The following is a 17,537-nucleotide window of genomic DNA, read 5'->3' as shown; positions in this document are numbered from 1 at the left end:
CTTTGAACCTGCATTGTTTCTATCCGTGCTTTCACACAAAAATAATGGACATAGCTACCAAGCTGTCAGCCATAGTTTGTGGACATTTGTGTTGTGTTTGTGGACACTTTTGGAGCCAGCCTCAAGTGACCAACATTCAAGAAGCTGGAAGTTTGTGGCACTTTCATGTTGGATTCATTTTTTCAGCCTGGAGGTTCCCGCTTGTGTTTTCCATGCTAGCAGGCTTCTTCTTCTTCACTGCCTTCATTGTCGTGCTGTCTTGTTTCTCTGTGCAACATTACCATGACACATGTGAGACTTGTTGGGTGCATGAAACGAACAAAACAGGGACACAGTCTGTAAAAAACAGCCTCACAGCAATTTCTTTAATGCCTCACCACTGCACTCAGTTTAAACTTTGAATTTTCTTGTTGGCTTCCAAAACCCTTTTGACTCGGTCCTTATCTGTCTCCTCTTATTTCAAACTAAAATGTGTGTGGAGAGGATCGGTGAGGACTGATTAAGTCTGTAAGGTTTGCAATATATGGTTGCAACCCTTGACCCAAACAAACATGTAAATGTTCATCACATTTTGTGTCATGTTTAAGGTAAATAACACTCTAGAAATGGTTCTTGTTAGATCTTTTATTAGGCCCGTTTCCACGGCAGGAGCTTCGGGGTAGTTTTACGGGGCCGGGGCCGTTGGTGCGTGTCTCCACCGCAGGAACCACCCCCGAAGAACAGAGTTCCGGAACTTTTACAGGGGCTAAACAAGTCCCTGCCTCGGGGTAGGTACTCAGAACGGCCCCGAAAGACTCCTGGGTGGGGCTTGGGGGTTACTTGGTGCTGATTGGATATACTCAAGGAGGGATATGACGACAACAGAAAGCAACAAAATAGCTGGCATTTTTAAAACTCAGCAGACGAGGGTTAGCTCATTCATATAGCTTCCGCCGCCATCTAAAAAAACTCACTTAATGGCCCGTGAAAAAAACATTTTTTCCAGCGGATATCTTAGTTACAACATGATTGAGCTAGCAAAGCAGTTTTGTGTTGCTATGTGTGGTATTTATTCAGTTATGGGAAATCATGATGTCTAGAAAGCATCAGCTGACAGGGACAGCTAACAGCAGCAGCAAAGCTAACATCAGGACGTCATCTGTTAAAAGCCTAACGTTGTCGGATACGACATGAAACTACTCCATTTAGCTCAATCATGTTGTAACTAAGACATCCGCTGGAAAAATATTTTCTTCACGGGCCATTTAGTGAGTTATTACAGACACCGCTATCGGCTAACGGCATCCCTACGTCCCCCGGCCAAAATGGTCGCGCAACGATTACGTCACATCCAGAGCCCGTAACTTTACAGGAACCTTCCTCATACTCCGCTCTCTCAGTGGAGACATGGCGGTTGAGAGGGCCGAGTGAGAGGACATTCCTGTAGTAGTTCCTGCCCCCCAAATAGTACCAGAGACTTCTTCAGTGGAAACAGGCCTATTGTCATTGATAGAATGGGCATGCTCATAAAAGACTTCTGCTGGCCGAGCTGCCTACTTCCAGTTTAGGCCTGCACTAAAATATTGAAGTTGTGTGGCTCTGTAACCCCACTTCTCTCAACATGTAGCCCCTCATTTTGGCACATTCACTAAATCTGTAAATGTGCTGTTAATTCTGGGTGTAGTCCAGAATATGGGACCTCACATCTGTATGAAAATGCTGGATTTAATGAAAGCTACCCATGCCATAGCTGTGAAGCCTGATTGTATGTGTATCACTTTGTTCAGCATGAATCATGGCAGCCTGGAAGGAGATGACTCTCACAAAAAAAACCCTTTTCCAAAGAACTGACCCTGGGTTGAGATTCAAGTATTTAAGCCAAGTATGAAAACACCCTAACTTCTATTAAAGTATTTAGCAATTCCAAATGGCCTCTCTGACCTCAAAACATTGACTGAGTAGGTCTCATTCAGTGAAACACATTTTTCACTGCGCAACTAAACAGTCATATCTTACTGTTAACGGCTGGCCAAAGTAGACACAGACACACATTTAAGTGCCTCAGGCGGAATTAAGACATTTTAATAATCTGTTTGAATAATAGAACATTACCACAAATTATGCACCCATGCTCAGTGAGATGTCCAGTGCATGAACAGTATGCTGGCCTTGACTGGCTCAGTGTGTGTGTCGGCTTTTGTACTGTTTCTAGCAACCTTGGACAAGTTCACAAATGCAATGTCAGAGGTTAACACATCACATGCATCTTCATAAACAGGGCCAAACCACACTATAGATTCTGCTCAGTCTTTGCAATAATAATATATCTAAGGTTTGTGTGGGTGTTTGAGTGTGTGCGTGGTAATAACTTTGTCCACAGCAACATGAAATCCACTTAATCTCCATCCAGTAGTTTACTTGCTGTCCTCAGGGCCGCTAGATTAAAACATCTTCACTGCACTCACTGAACCGTGCACGCTGGCCGCGCAGTAGTGTAAGCAGTGTCCTCGCGCACAATAGGATTTACAAACCAATTTTTCACAGTTATGGAACAACTGAGTACATGCCATGGATGCAGGCAAAGATGCACTGCATTTATCATCACTCAAAAAAAGCCACGGGAGCGTGAAGGGAAGGTGCTGTTTTTCTTGACAAAGATCACAGGCTGGGCAGAAAGTGGCATGTGTTGCATTCAGCTCTTAATTAGTTGGGAATCTTGGTTATGATATCAAGTTCAATGTTCATTTTTTTTAGGAACAGAAGAATAGAAACAGGTGTACTGACTCGCAGAGAAGTCAAACACGTTGATATATTCACTGGATAATCATGGTCGAGTAGGCCTATAAAACTCATTTCCATAGGTAAGTAGGATTCATACAAAATGGCTACTAGGAAGCCAGAAACCATACTACACTTTCCATAATAACTCTACACCACTGGTTCTCAAACTGTGGTACGTCTATCACTGGTGGTACCCAACCTCCTCAAGCTCGGGTCCTGGGAGTTTGAGGGTTCTGCTCGGTATCTTAGCTGTTCCCAGGACTGACCTGCTCTGGACAGAGACCTCAGATGTTGCACCTGGAATCTGCCGGAGCAACTCCCAGTTTGGGGGTGCTCCGATTTCCACTGGCACCACTGTTGCCTTTACTCCCCACATCTTTTCTAGCTCCTCTTTCAGCCCTTGAGGGTTTTCAAGCTTCCTGTGTTCCTTATTCCTGATGTTGCTGCCGCTCGGGATTGCTTTAGGAGGTGTCCTCCATTCTGACCTCGGGACTTCCAGCCCTCAGTGCAGATGTTCCTGTACACTATGCAAGCCACTATGTATGCTATTCCTGCCTGCATCTTACACCCTGCTATACATACATACACACACACACACACACACACACACACATATATATATATATATATATATATATATATCTCCACATAATAGCAGTGTGTGTGTGTGTGTGTGTGTGTGTGTGTGTGTGTGTGTGTGTGTGTATGTGATGTAATCAAAACACTACATTTCAAATGAAAATACTTTAAGTATGACATCCCTGAAATGTGATTTAAAAAAAGTTTTGTCTTTCCATATTTTTTGAGTCAATATGTAGTCATGTTCATGAGCGTAGGCTAGTGTGTATACATCCATTAGTTACAACATAAGAAGAAGAGACCTGTCACTGTGGTCTAAGGAAAACAGAAAGTGATTTAGTTGTCTTTGCTTAAGTGGGGCCAACACTAACACCACTGGGATTGCTTGGGAGGGGTTTTAAAGTTGTCTGTTTCCACTTTCACTTGTTGTCATGCTATGTTAGCATTAATCCATCATGCAGTGCGTCTGAGGTTGGCATTAGTTTGGGAGGTATCCTGAAGTGTTGGATGATTGAGAAGTATACTTAGAGGTCATTAATGGTGGACAAATATGTGTAGCAAATTTTATGGCAATCCATCCAATGCTTTTGAAGATACAACACCCTGGACAAAAGTATTGGACAAACAGTGACAGAGTGACATCACCGTCCATAGAGCCAAATGCTGAGGTGGATAAAACCAGCTGCCTGATGAAGGCTAATAGCTCTCTCCAAAACAGACAGCTGTGAAACCCCATTGGGATAATACTCTGCCTGATTCAGTTTTTTTAAGCGTCTTTCCCACTGGACATATAAACCACAAACAACCACCAACATCTGGCTTTTGTCTCCAGTGGCAAAGGTTACAGTAGGTATTCATTCCCCAGGAGAAGTGACTCTGCAGTAGTCATGGGTATTTATCTGCTCCAGCTCCAATCAGCAGTGCTGGAAACATGACGCACAGTTGGATGTGCTAGTTTTTCGCGTCTTTGTCATTTCAGCCACAAATTCATGTCTGTCTCCATCCAAGCAGCATTCAAACATTGCTCCAAATTAGTCAGCACAGAGTTTGACAGGGAGATTTAATAAATAACAGATAAAAAAAAAAGAAGTAACTACTGTAATCTTTTCAACAGCCCTGTTCTCTGGCCCGTTCGTGACGTCAAGATGACTCACCAGAAAAAAAACATAACAGAATGCATACTCATGTACTGGCAAAAGGAAAAGAGTCAATTGCCTGTTTTCAGCCAGTCCATTCTCACTCCCAACTCATCAAATACTGACGCTCTGTCAGTGGACCTCAGCAGCAGACAACAACTCCTGGTGACAACCTTAGCAGATGATGCACACTGCAAGCAACTACCGTAGAATAAGGAACGAGAAAGTCTTCATAGGAGGCTTGGATGGGTCAAACCAGCTGTGGACTTAAACCCAGGAGCTCGGTTTCATTTCCCATATGAAACCAAAAGTCTATCACGTTATATTACCAAAAACATCGTTAGCTAGTATGTGTAGCATGCTATGTTAATGATGTTTGTCCTGTGATGTTACATTAAGGTCGTAACAATTGCACTGAAGCCCATATTTTTTTACCAAACCCTAAGGAAGTAAACCTAAATCAAAGTGTACAACTTGTGTTGTAAGTTTATTTTGAAAAAAGACGATGCATGTAATGAGCAAACATTGACAAGCCATCCCTTAAGTGCAACACACACCGCCACCATATGCCGCCTCCATTATATTCTATGAACAAACCCACACCGGCGCCAGCTGACGCGCCGTACCGCTCTGCTTCAGCCCACTGCTCTATTTCCAGCGCAGCCAGCGCTGCAAGAAAAGTCTTTTATGTACGTCTTGGCCGCCATAGTTTCATTTGTAGCTTTCAAAGTGGTATCTGGAATCTTAACGTTATTAAGTTTTTCAAATTTTTAATAAGATGATTTTGATAAGAAACTCACCCATGAAATCCAAGTTGTTGTTGTCTCAAAGTTTTTCCTCTTCTTCTTCCGTTACAGTGCCGCTGCGCACCGCTACAAATGTGTGTTGGGGGGCGACACTTGATGGCCACAGCGCCGCGCCGGCAGCAGTATGTGTTGCACTTTACTGTCCAAACCGGACACAGGAGGGTATATAGCGTGTCATTTTTTGACATGTTAAGTCCACTGACGGTATTTGATGATTTGGGATAAGAACGCTTTATTTTAGTCAGTTTTCCAAGTTAGTCAGTTTTCCAAGTTAAGAAAACCTGCATATATATTATTTTTGGTGGAAAAAGGGTATGAGTTGGAGATACTCAGAGATCCCTGATTGACAGCAAACAGCAAACATTGTTTGAGACAGATCCTACACACAGGAGTTCAATTAATAGAATTAAGGGGCAGTGACAGAAAGTGAAACACCAGCTCTTGGCACTAGAACTTTATCTTTATCTTGTAACAAATCTCAAAAAACACAAACAAAATAAACCAAACATTTAACAGCTGCAACATACATGTCATATTTACTTTTACTGGATGTAACATCGTTTAATCGAACTTTGACTCACAACTGTGGTATCTCTTGTGCTGCCATGATGAAAATATCCAGCCAAGTAGTGTTTTCTATTAAAAAGGAAAAAAATACTTTTGTGCCTTGTTATTTTCCACCTTCTCCATCTCTCCATTGCTCCCCTGGGCTCCTCTCCCTCTCTCGTTCCGTGCAATGATGGGTTAAACAGCTGAAGGCTGTGTGTGTTTTCATTGTGGTTTAGATTTATCTTGGGAGTAGTGGTTAGACTGGGAGAGAAGGAGGACGTGGGAGGAGGGTGTTGAGAGTGTGCAGAGGTCCAGCAGGAAATATGGAGAGAGAAAGAGAGACAAAAGAATTGCTAAAGACAGATAGAAGGAATAAGAAAGAAGCAGAACTTTGAAGCACGCATTTTCCACGGGCTATGTACAACTTCTATGCTAATAAAAGATCTAAAGTCCTGCCCCGTGTCCTCGCTAGCCTCCAACAAGTTTCTGCAACTCAAATAACTTTTTTGAAGTTTTAATCTTTTTAAAAGCTAAAACATGATGCTAAGAGTTTAAATAATATATTTGAAAAATACAGCTTTGACAGTGTGCCAGTGGCAAAGGGGGATTTGTAAGTTTAAAGAAGCACTTAATTCACTCAAAAATAGTAAAATATACACAGAACTTCAAGGGTGTCAAATACCAACACATCCTCAGTCTGACCTTATCACATACTGATGTTTGGTCATGGACTTTCCACATCGAAATATGACGTGCACGGTATCCTGGGTGCATTGGTTGTTGATGCTCTGGGACGCAATGTCAACTTCAGCCTGTTACTATGACAATAAAGATAATTTACATGCATTGTCTATTTTCAAAATACACTTCAATTTTAACAGGAAAAACATGACATCCATACAACACCATGAACTGATGTTTTTTTCCTTCAACAACAAACACACATGGTTGTGTTTTGCCAACAAACGCACGCTGTTGGGTTTAAGAAAAAAGAATAGGGTTTGGCTTTACAGTGTTGGGGGAGGCGAACACCTGCCTCCCCGGGGATAGGTGGTTGTTGGACCTATCCATCACCACTCCTACCCACCCTACTCAGACAACAACAGCAACTGGCTGCGAATCATGCTAACATGAAAAGACGGCTTTTTCTGTCTGCGTCTGACACCGGAAGTCACTGACTAAGAGTCGGTTTTCAATGACTTCGGAGTGAGACAGGGTTGCAATACGCCACCTTGCTCAGTGGCTGGCATCTGATACTGACAGCAAAATTCAAAAAATTCAACAAAAATGAAAAGTTTATCTAAAATGTCATATTGTTGAGTCAACATCTGAACCAATCAGCTGTTAGATCAGGTGAGAGCCAGGTGGTGTAGTCGATGGAGAGCAACTGCAGCGCCTGGCTCTAAAACTGCGACCGCCTTGCTCTTGCCACTTTATCGCTGTACACTTTTGTAATACGTCAGAGCAAGTCGGGATGAAGTCCGACACAAAACTAACCGACATGCATTGTGCGCCGATCACCGGTGATCGAATCTGTGCAGGCCTGGCTCATCTCGAACAAACCTATTGTCATGTCAGCACATTAAGGTTGGAAGCAGTTAGGGTGAAGAGGTCTTGGATAATTTAAGTACTAGCCAATCACAGCAGAATAGGGCAGGGCTAGGCAGAAAGCTCTTATTAAAATCATCATCAGAAAAGACACGACGTGTGTAACAAGTGTAACTTGACACGTCATCCCTGTGTGTCCAAACTGACGTAAGAGAGGTACCAAGTGTATCATATTCTGAGGTGTAGGGCCACTGACCAAGCGTCACTATTTGACAAGTTGGGCGTGAGAATGGATTGACCAAAAATGTGTTTGCATGTATATAACTGCCCAACTCAGGGGGTTGTGGGAGGCTGTGAATGGTTGGGCTGGAATTTAAATGCAGAGCTATGGTCCGTCTGAATTCAATCCCAGGAAAGTAAAACAACAGCTCAAACCTCCAGCTACTAAACCTCTTTTTTTAACAGACTTCTGCACTGAACTGTTTTGGGAACAATGCACTGATGAGCTCCCACAAATTCAAAACAAGTCTGCAGTTCCCAGACGTATTTGGAGGTGCCTTTGGTAGGGGAAAACCTTTATGACATTTTCACCCTTGAAATGCAGACTTTAAAGGAGGTAGCCGAGCCCTTGAAATGAGACACAGCTTGTGTATATACCTCCAAATTAATGGGGATCAGGTGTGTCTCGTTTTCCAGCTGGGAGGCTGATGGCTCCCTTTGCCTGTTGGTACTGGATCCCCATCGTGCTGCCCATATTGCTATTCAATTAGGATTTTTAAATGAGAAAAAGACAGAATAAAACAACACCAGTGTGTGTGTATGCATCAACATTTCAGTTATGTATACATACAGCACTGATATAATAAGAGTAAGCACAAAGAGGGAAAGGAAGCGCAGAAGCAACAGAAGAATAGATGATTTTCTTGAGAGTCTTGAAGTACTTGTGTGGGTTTCTGCTCTGGGCAAAAGCAAAACACAGACACACAAATACATAACCAAAGCTTGTGTATGGAAAATCACAGTTGCACATGGATGAGTCAGCATAAAAAAAGTATACCGCAGTTTTGTTTGAAAGATAGAAATGTGAGGGTGTTACATAAACACAGTTTATACTGTTTGTACGTAGGGAAGATTTTTTTCCTCTAATATGTATAACAACAGAACCTAAGCAAAAGGGAAGAGAGACAGTGAGATACAGAGACTCTTAGATGAGAGGAAGACTGAGACGTAATAAAAAACTGTCACATGCAGAGAAAACTCATTATGTTTTCTGACTGATTAGTCTGACCCACATCTACTCCCTCTGAAACTGACATTTAATCAAAACTCTGAAGGGATGCAGCAACTGCAGTTTATTGTCATGAAGGGAAAGTAGGCGGAAGGAGGAAGAGAAGGGACATGGTAATTTGCATCAGCTGGAAAGTGAAGTTTAGATGTCAAACACTTTAAGAACATTGTCTAAAAGCTTACTGTCCGCAATAATGGTTTGTTTTAATCTTGACTGGTTGCATATTCATAGAAATGGATCTCAAATTAGTTGTATGTAAATGCATTATCTATGAGACAGGGCTGGTTGAGTCACTCTGGACCAAAGTGTTTGACCAACAGACCTGAATCCATTATTTAAAAACTACGAACGGACTTGACGAAATTAGACACTGCCCAGCATCCATCCATCCATTCATGAGAAGGATTGAGATGACACTGTAAATTATTACCCAACTTAATACATATATTAAAATGATAATTTCACGAGGGCGTACCCCGTTTAGTCACCAAACATTAGTCGACCAGAAGGGTCACTAGTCCAAAAGATTTCATTTGTCGCTTTTAAGAAGGTGAAGGACGAACCCAAGGTGATATGTAAACTCATCTTCATTGGTCGACTACAAACATGATGTTTTATCTGAAACGGGTCCATGTCATTGGTCCGACATCCCATTAGTCCGACGTCCCGTTGTTCCGATATGTGATTATACTAGGCTATACTGTATTTGTGTACCATAGAGGATCAGCAAATGCAACAAAAGTAAGCTACTGGTCGAGATACAAGTGTCATAGAGAGGAGAGAGTGAAACACCATAACCTCCTGTTATTAACTCTGGGGTCTGGGTTGTGTGGGGAGCTTTCCGCAGTGCTGAACGGCTCACGGCGGGCATATTTCTACCCTGATGGTGCGCTGCGACCGGCTCTGGGTCAGCTGGGAAAGGCTTGAGGTGAAGCAGGCTCACGGCTTATGTGTTTGCCACTTTCTTTTTCATTTTAACCCACACCATAATCTTTTCCTGACCCTAACCAAGTGGTTTTTGTGCCTAAACCTAACCAGACCTTAACCACAGGGCATCATGATGATTTCGGAACAACAGGACTTCGGAACAATGGGTCGGAACAATGGGATGTCGGACCACTGGGTTGTCAGAATAATGTGCTGTCAGACCAATGGGTTGACCCCTCTGAAACATGGAAGTAGCTACATGCCCATTAGCCCACAGCGTCATTAACAGGCGGCTCGCTCAGTGTGTGACGTGCACTTGTAGATAAAATATAGGCCTATATTAATGAAGGTTCATTAGTACGGTTTTGTATTTCTCTGTAATGTAGCACAGTGTTAACAATGTTACTGATACTATTCTTTCTCACACCTTCAACTCAAACCACCAGAATATATAATTTAATGATTTAATTAATATCCTAAACATGCAAGCGACTAGTCGACTAATGGTCTTAAATGATGACTATTGGTTGACTGGGAAAATTCTTAGTCGGTGGCAGCAGGGGCGAAAATCCCATTTCATAGCTGGGGGGGACAATAGACAGTAAAATTTTAGAGAATAATTCCAGGGGGGGACAAGGAAAAAAGTTGTAGCCTGTCTTTTATACAGCATCTTTTACCGCAATTTGACGCTTTAATCTTCTCTCTATCTCTCCAGGCAGAGTGAATGTCTGTAATAACTAAACTAAAACTAAAACTAAACGTTTCCTGCAATGGTTTATAAACAGTGTGCTGTGAGATCTGCCGCTGCGCACCTCACAACTGTGCGTAATAGTTGTGCGTAATGACCGCTCCTCGTCTGCACGTCTTTGATGTTTGTCTCACTGACAGGTGGAGAGCCTACAGACAGGTACCCATACGAGCCGCTCCGTCACAACCGTGCATAATAGTCGCGCGTAATGACCGCTCCTCGTCTGCTCGTCTTTCATGTTTGTCTCACTGACAGGTGGAGAGCCTACAGACAGGTACCCATACGAGCCGCTCCGTCACAACTGTGCGTAATAGTCGCGCGTAATGACCGCTCCTCGTCTGCTCGTCTTTCATGTTTGTCTCACTGACAGGTGGAGAGCCTACAGACAGGTACCCAGACGAGCTGCTCCACCACAACCGTGCGTAATAGTCACGCGTAATGACCGCTCCTCGTCAGTTTGACTGCACGTCATTCATGTTTGTCTCACTGACAGGTGGAGAGACTACAGACAGGTACCCACTGCTCTTGTCCTGTTCTCTCCCTCTCCCTCTTCACCACAACCGTGCGTAATAGTCACGCGTAATGACCGCTCCTCGTCAGTTTGACTGCACGTCATTCATGTTTGTCTCACTGACAGGTGGAGAGACTACAGACAGGTACCCACTGCTCTTGTCCTGTTCTCTCCCTCTTCTTTCTCTCCTGTCCTCTCTGACTATCACTAAACTCTGAGCTTAATCATTAGCTTTTAGCTTAGCAGCACTCGTAATTGAGTAGGCTTTTGAACAATGCAGGAGAAATGTTGCAGACAGTTTATATTATCAGCCTGGGCCTGGGGCTTGTTGCAACAGTAAATGGGATGCGTTGTAACTTGTGTAAGTTAAACTGTGTCTGTGTGAGTGTACATCTTACCCTGCAATGCGCGATGTGGACAGCGGTTCCAGCCACACACTGCTACTGCTGCCAAGCAGCCCTGCCCATTGGAAAGAGTGTGGGATATACCACTACTAGGAATGGGAGGGGGGGACTAAATCTTTTAAGATTTAAATAGCACATTATTGCGCAATTATAAGGAGCACTGCTTACATTGTGCTTTTAATAAATACTACTGCATTGTTCAAAAATTATTAATTGTGTCTCAAATGATTTTAGGGGGGTACAGCTTTACTGAAGGGGGAGTCATGTCCCCCCTGTCCCCCCGGGGATTTCCGCCCCTGGGTGGCAGCCCTTAGTTTTACTATTAGATGGTAAACAGAAAGAGCTTTAAGTTTCAAAGTTTCCTGTATGACAGAAGGTCACAGTTTGACTCCAGTACATTAATCTTTTGTGTATTAAATGCTGTACTAAGATGAGCGCAATAGTGACATGGTTTAAGTGAGATAGGATTGTGTCATATGAGATAATCGGAGTGGGAGGTTAAGGAACAGAAGCAAAGGCAAAAGTACAAAAAGAGGGTTGTATAAGAGCTGAGGGAACAGTAATATGAGTCGGAAAAAGACAAGAGGATGTGACAGCATAGAGAAAGGGAGAAAATGGGGCAAAAAAAAAGAATAAAAGGGAAGAAATCGGAGAGAAAGAGAAGACAGAGGGCAAGCTTTCTTTGTATAAAAAAAAGGAATATAGGAGGAGGATATGGGAATGAAACAGACAGACAGAGAATGACCCCAAAGCCACAGGATGGAAAACTCTATATAAGCAAGCTCCAATCAAACAGACAGCATGACCGGGAGATGAAAAGAACTAAACGATGCAAGGGAGTGGGGGTGGAGAGCAAGGGGGACAAGAGACGACAGAAGGAAGGATGAGGAGAAAATTGGATTGAAAGAGTGAGGGAGATATTAGAGTGAGAAAGAGATGGAAGAAGGAAAATGGTGGGCGTGAAAAGTCGCAGAGAGAGACAGATGAGGGGATATTACATTCTACAATGTTCAGTGAGATCTCTGAATAGTCGGATACAATGAAATGAAAGGAAAATCTGTTTCTCTTCGCAGCCTTAGCCTCATTGTTTTGGACATTATTCCAGTCAAACATGACACCAGTGTGATACATGGGAACGCAGCCAGTCATTCATTGTAAGCCAAGTAATCAAAATGTTTTTAAACAGGGCATTTAGTCCAGATATAAGCACAGCATTGAATACATTTGTAAGAGGAACCAAATCTTCTTTTAAAAAATAAAGTCAAGTTCAAGGTCACATTTATTGTCTCCCATAAGAGAAATTTGTCTTGATTTATGGAAATTGGAGCGTAAAAGACAAATATGACCTAGTTCACTTTTTGCACAACAGTAAACTGATAAAAAACTCCCTGATTCTTCACTTTGTTGAAGTCAGCCAGTTGTCTAAAGGTCCCTTGGTATCTTTTACAGAGCGACTAAATGCCTCAGCCTTAGTGCCTCCTGCTAAATGTTACAGAGTGTTTGGCTAAAGGAAAGATTTCTCTGTTCTAATGAATTGGTTTGTTCACTGTCTGACAGTGTTATCATTAAGTTGGCGTTTATCTGTGGCAGGAAGTGAGGCACTACAGGCCTTATCTCGCACACACAGGTGAAATGTTGTTCCCCTCTGGCATGTTGCAAAGCAAGAAGCCAAAATGCTCCAAATTGCAAAGAAGTTAGAATTCTGGCTGCGTCCACACTGCCGGCTGTTCTCATGCACTGTTCTTACATACACTTAGGAGAATTAATGCAACACAATTCGTATACATCCCACGCAATCATGAGCCAGTAATTTGTGTATAACCTATGTAATTGTGAAGGTTGCTGAGTAAAGAAGGAAGATGTCTGCATAAGGAGGCAGGTTAGAGTGGTGGATGGATCACAAAACACAGGACTTTCCCCCAAGAGAACAATGTTCAGAAATGTGTGAACCCTGAGTCACTTTAAGGTTCGTCATCACCAGGTGTCTATTCCCAAACCTAACCCACATAACTTTACGTTCATGGGACTAATTTGTCAGATATCATAGGAATCAGTTTGTTGTGTATATCTGTGCAGTTGATTACAATCAAATTCAACAGCTCCATTTTTGTGAAGCTTATAAAGCATGTTGTGTTTGGTTTGTGGTGACGATTTTTCAGGTCGGTTTTGAAAGTCACACGATAACACAAACTAACTACACAAACGAGGGGCACCGAAGACCAGAGACTCATTGTGGTCTGTGGGGTAAAATGACATGTTTCTATCAATGGGGTCTGCCGGCTTTGAAGAGAGCATAACTTTGCTGCGTTGGTTTCCTGTTGTTAAGGGCTGTCTGATGGCAAGGTAAAGCTGTGAAAATATTCTGTAGCATTTTACAGCATCAGCTAAAACACAGTCCTTGATTGGCTGTTTACATTGTCAGCTACGGTGCAGTTCCCTGACTGGACCAACTGGATTGTAATTTCTGAAGAGTGTTTGGGGCAACAGCGGAACAAGACTGATGCAGAGAGTGAAACAGAACGTCAGCCTCACGTCATCAGGATGGTCTTACCAGGCTACCAGCTTACATGTTGGGTCTTGAAGCAGCAACTTTGATATTCTTCTTTTCTGCACAGCAACGTCAACATAGTAAGTGAGTGATTCTACTAAATAAACTATGGTTAAATATGATTTGAAATCATGTCACATGTTCCTGTTGAGCACAAAGCACTTTAAAGTGACTGATTGTGTAGCCTGTGTGTTTATGATCAGGTCATGCTGCGGCTATATGACTTGGTTATACAACTGTCATCGGGTGATTTCCAGTACTGCTCTTTGCTGGTGCATGTTTGCAGAACTAGAACCATGCTCGGCAACTCTGCCTCAAGATTGTCATCTGTAATAATGAATTCTAAACCTCTGTAATCCCCTACAACAGCCCTCCTCAGGGAGTGAGTGACATTGTAATACCTGCTTATTTCTAGACAATTAGCTTCCATTACCCTGCAATATTTGTGTTGCTGTGCACTTGCTGTTTTCTAATGGAAAATCAAAATGCAACATGTACGTGAAACTCCATAAAATAGGACGTCCAATAACATAAGTCGCTCACATAAACAAAACATGCATGTAACAAAAACTCAAATAATGAAAATATTGTAGTGCAAGTCACTATTACTCACCAAGGGAAGTGTGCATACAATGAGCATGCATGCTTGGTTTCATCCCTGTTTTGCATTCCCACTACATGAATTGCCGTTTAATTAAAAGTGAAGTAAAAAGTTACGTGTGGTACAAAAACTTGTAAGTCCCTTTGCATCCAAATTTGGCTTGATTTTGTTGATACTGAGCACAGCAATTTGTTGAAGGTTGTTCCAAGGTTTATGTGCCTGACTCATAAACGCAGAGTTATTGGAGACGGGGGCTACAAAACATTTCCCTTTTCCTCAGAGTGCGTTAAATGAAATGGAAACTAGTTGTAGAGAGTGAAGGGTTTATGGAAATGACCTGGGAAGACAGAAATTTCAGACAAATGGTGACAGAGACTAAACAAGAGGCATGATCTGAAAAATATAATCATATTTTAATGCCATGTAGCTGTTTTGTGCACTCAACTCTTAAATGTGACTTTCAAAGCAAAAATCACATAAATGAACAAACCTTAGTACTGGTGATGTTTGAGGTTGGAGATGATTTTTAAAGCCATACTCCAGTACCAACTGAGCATTGTATAAATGCCACAGCACACCTGAGTATTGTTGCTGACAGTGTCCATTCCTTTATGTCCACAGTGTACCCATTTGCCAATGGCTTCTTTCAGCAGGACAGCGTGCCATGCCACAGAGCTCAAATCATCTCAATGTGGTTTCTTGAACATGACACTGATTTCATGGTATTCAGATGAGCTCCACAGTCACCAGATCTCAATTCAATAAAGCACCACTGGGATGTGGTGGAACAGAAGATTTGCATTATGGATGTGCAGCTGATAAATCTGTCAATGGACCAAGTCCTTTAAGAATGTTTCCAACACCTTGTTTGATCCATGCCACAAAAACTTTAAGGCAGTTAGGAAAGCAAAAGTCTTAAATAAGTACTTAAATGATACTTGCAGTTCACTCAAAGATGCCTTATAATTTTTATATATATAAAATGTATATGTATGGATAGAAAATTCAGTTATATTACAAAATAATATCTCTCAAAGACAGAAATTCAGATAGGCCCCAATAGGGGACACATACACACACTAGAGTGTGGCGATCTGAACCCGATGGTACCCGACAGGTCGGGCGTGTTTGGTCAAAAATGTAGCTATAAATTGTATTCGGGCTCGGGTCGGATTCGGTCAGCTTTCAGTGAAAATGTAGTGTAAAAATAAATAAAATCCTATTGTCTGTCCTGTTTATTGCTTGGGCACTGTTATTTACGTGACAACACTTGAACATAACACACACACAGACACACATTGGCTGTTTGTTTCTATCTCTCTCCTCTCTGGAAGTCTCGGACCTCCAGCCACCTGCCTCCACCTTGATTAAACGCTGAAAATAAAATAAAAGAGGGAGACAGGTTTTTCCTATTTTATCTTATTTTGTTTTATTTCTCCCTCTCCTCTCGCTAGAAGCGTCGGACCTCCCGCTCCCGTCTCAAACACGAAGGTCTCCCTCTCCGCAGCTGAGCACCCACGGCGCACGCCCAGCCTGTTAAACAGCCTGTAACCACTGTGTGACACAAACTCAGTGCTTTGGTCATTAAATAATGTCGGGCTCGGTTTGGGTTCGGACAGAAATATGCTGCCCGTGCCGCACTCTAACACACACACACACACACACAAACACACGGAAAACTGGACATTATCATCAGTTTATAAAAACCCCCCGGACGCCCCAGATGGGACGTGAAAAGTGGACATGTCCGGGTAAAAGAGGACGTTTGGTCAGCCTATCATAAATTAACTTAACAGACAGAAACAGTCAGGAGGCAAAGTGGAACTCAGAGTCACAGAAGAGTAAACTAAACAAAAGCACACAGAAGGAAACCTTGGTGTATACAGTTGGGGCCAGAGCTGCGTCTCTCGCAGTACATCAGAGTTATTCAGTGTCATGGCTGCTGACTGTAGCTCCACTGTAGCTAAGTGTGTTTGTTCTAGCAAGGAATTCAGGGACAGAGCTAGACGTGTAGGGCTGTAACCATATTGCCCAACAGAACTCACACTGAACGACTGTGCAAAAGCTGTATATATCATGCCTCAGTGAGAATGTTCTTGAACACTCAGTAGCTCTAATGCATGGTATGTACAGTATGGCTGAGGTTAAGGACAGATCACAGTAAGGTAAATAAACTATGATTAAGTAACCAAAACACTTGGTTAAGTATCATTTTTTTTACTTTCCACTTGGCTGAATGAAGGACAAGGCACTGAACTCTGGCATTATAAATGTAAGCTGCTGGCTGCAATATCGTCAAATCTGAATGCAGTTCTTAATGTCTGTGCTGATGTGAAGGAGAGGGAGATAAGGTGACGTGCTTTACGTTCCAGAACCACCGGCTGACGATCTGACCAGCTAAGTCACAGGTGACACCATCAGCTGGCTTGAGTCGAGCTAAGGCCGGCCAGTTCACAACACTGCAACTTTTCTCTGCAACGCTCTGATACGGCATCATCTTGTCGTGAATCACTGGTCTGAACTGGGCTTAAGTATGTGTAAACGAACTGTGGTAAACCCTCCTCCATGTTACCAGCACCTGGATCTCCCTGCTTGGATTTTTGCTGGCTCCCGTGCTGTTGCTTGAACTACAGATTGCTCTTTTGCATTTTGCAAAGAGAATAAAAGCCAATTAAGAGAGAACAACTCCTTCAAACTCAGAACAAACTAAATGCTAAAACTAAGCAGTGATGATTAAACATAAACCAAGAATTAACATAAACATAATTCAATTCAAATAAACTCAAGAAGTTTGTGCTCTAGAAAAGGATCTGCACTCAGTGAATAACCTCCTAAGCCCTATGATAAGCTATTATGGCAAGGCTTAACTATACAGACCAGTGAGCAGTGATAACTAACATGTCTTTGGGGTCATCAGGTGGGAACCTCCTTTCACTAGTGTTTCATCTAATTGGTCCCACGACACCTCCAGGAGGCTAGACAGTGATCTCTGGCGTCCCAGAGATACTCCCCTAATGCCAGGTCTCACTGCTCCCCGCACCAACCCAACAGCCTCCTTTACCTTACTTACACATGGCTTTCTCAGCCCAAACAGCACTGCCACCTTCAACAAACTCAGGCTCCGTACATGCG

The sequence above is a fragment of the Epinephelus fuscoguttatus genome, linkage group LG3, assembly GCF_011397635.1.
Source record: "Epinephelus fuscoguttatus linkage group LG3, E.fuscoguttatus.final_Chr_v1".
Classification (NCBI taxonomy): domain Eukaryota; kingdom Metazoa; phylum Chordata; class Actinopteri; order Perciformes; family Serranidae; genus Epinephelus; species Epinephelus fuscoguttatus.
This window is presented reverse-complemented; position numbering follows the sequence as displayed.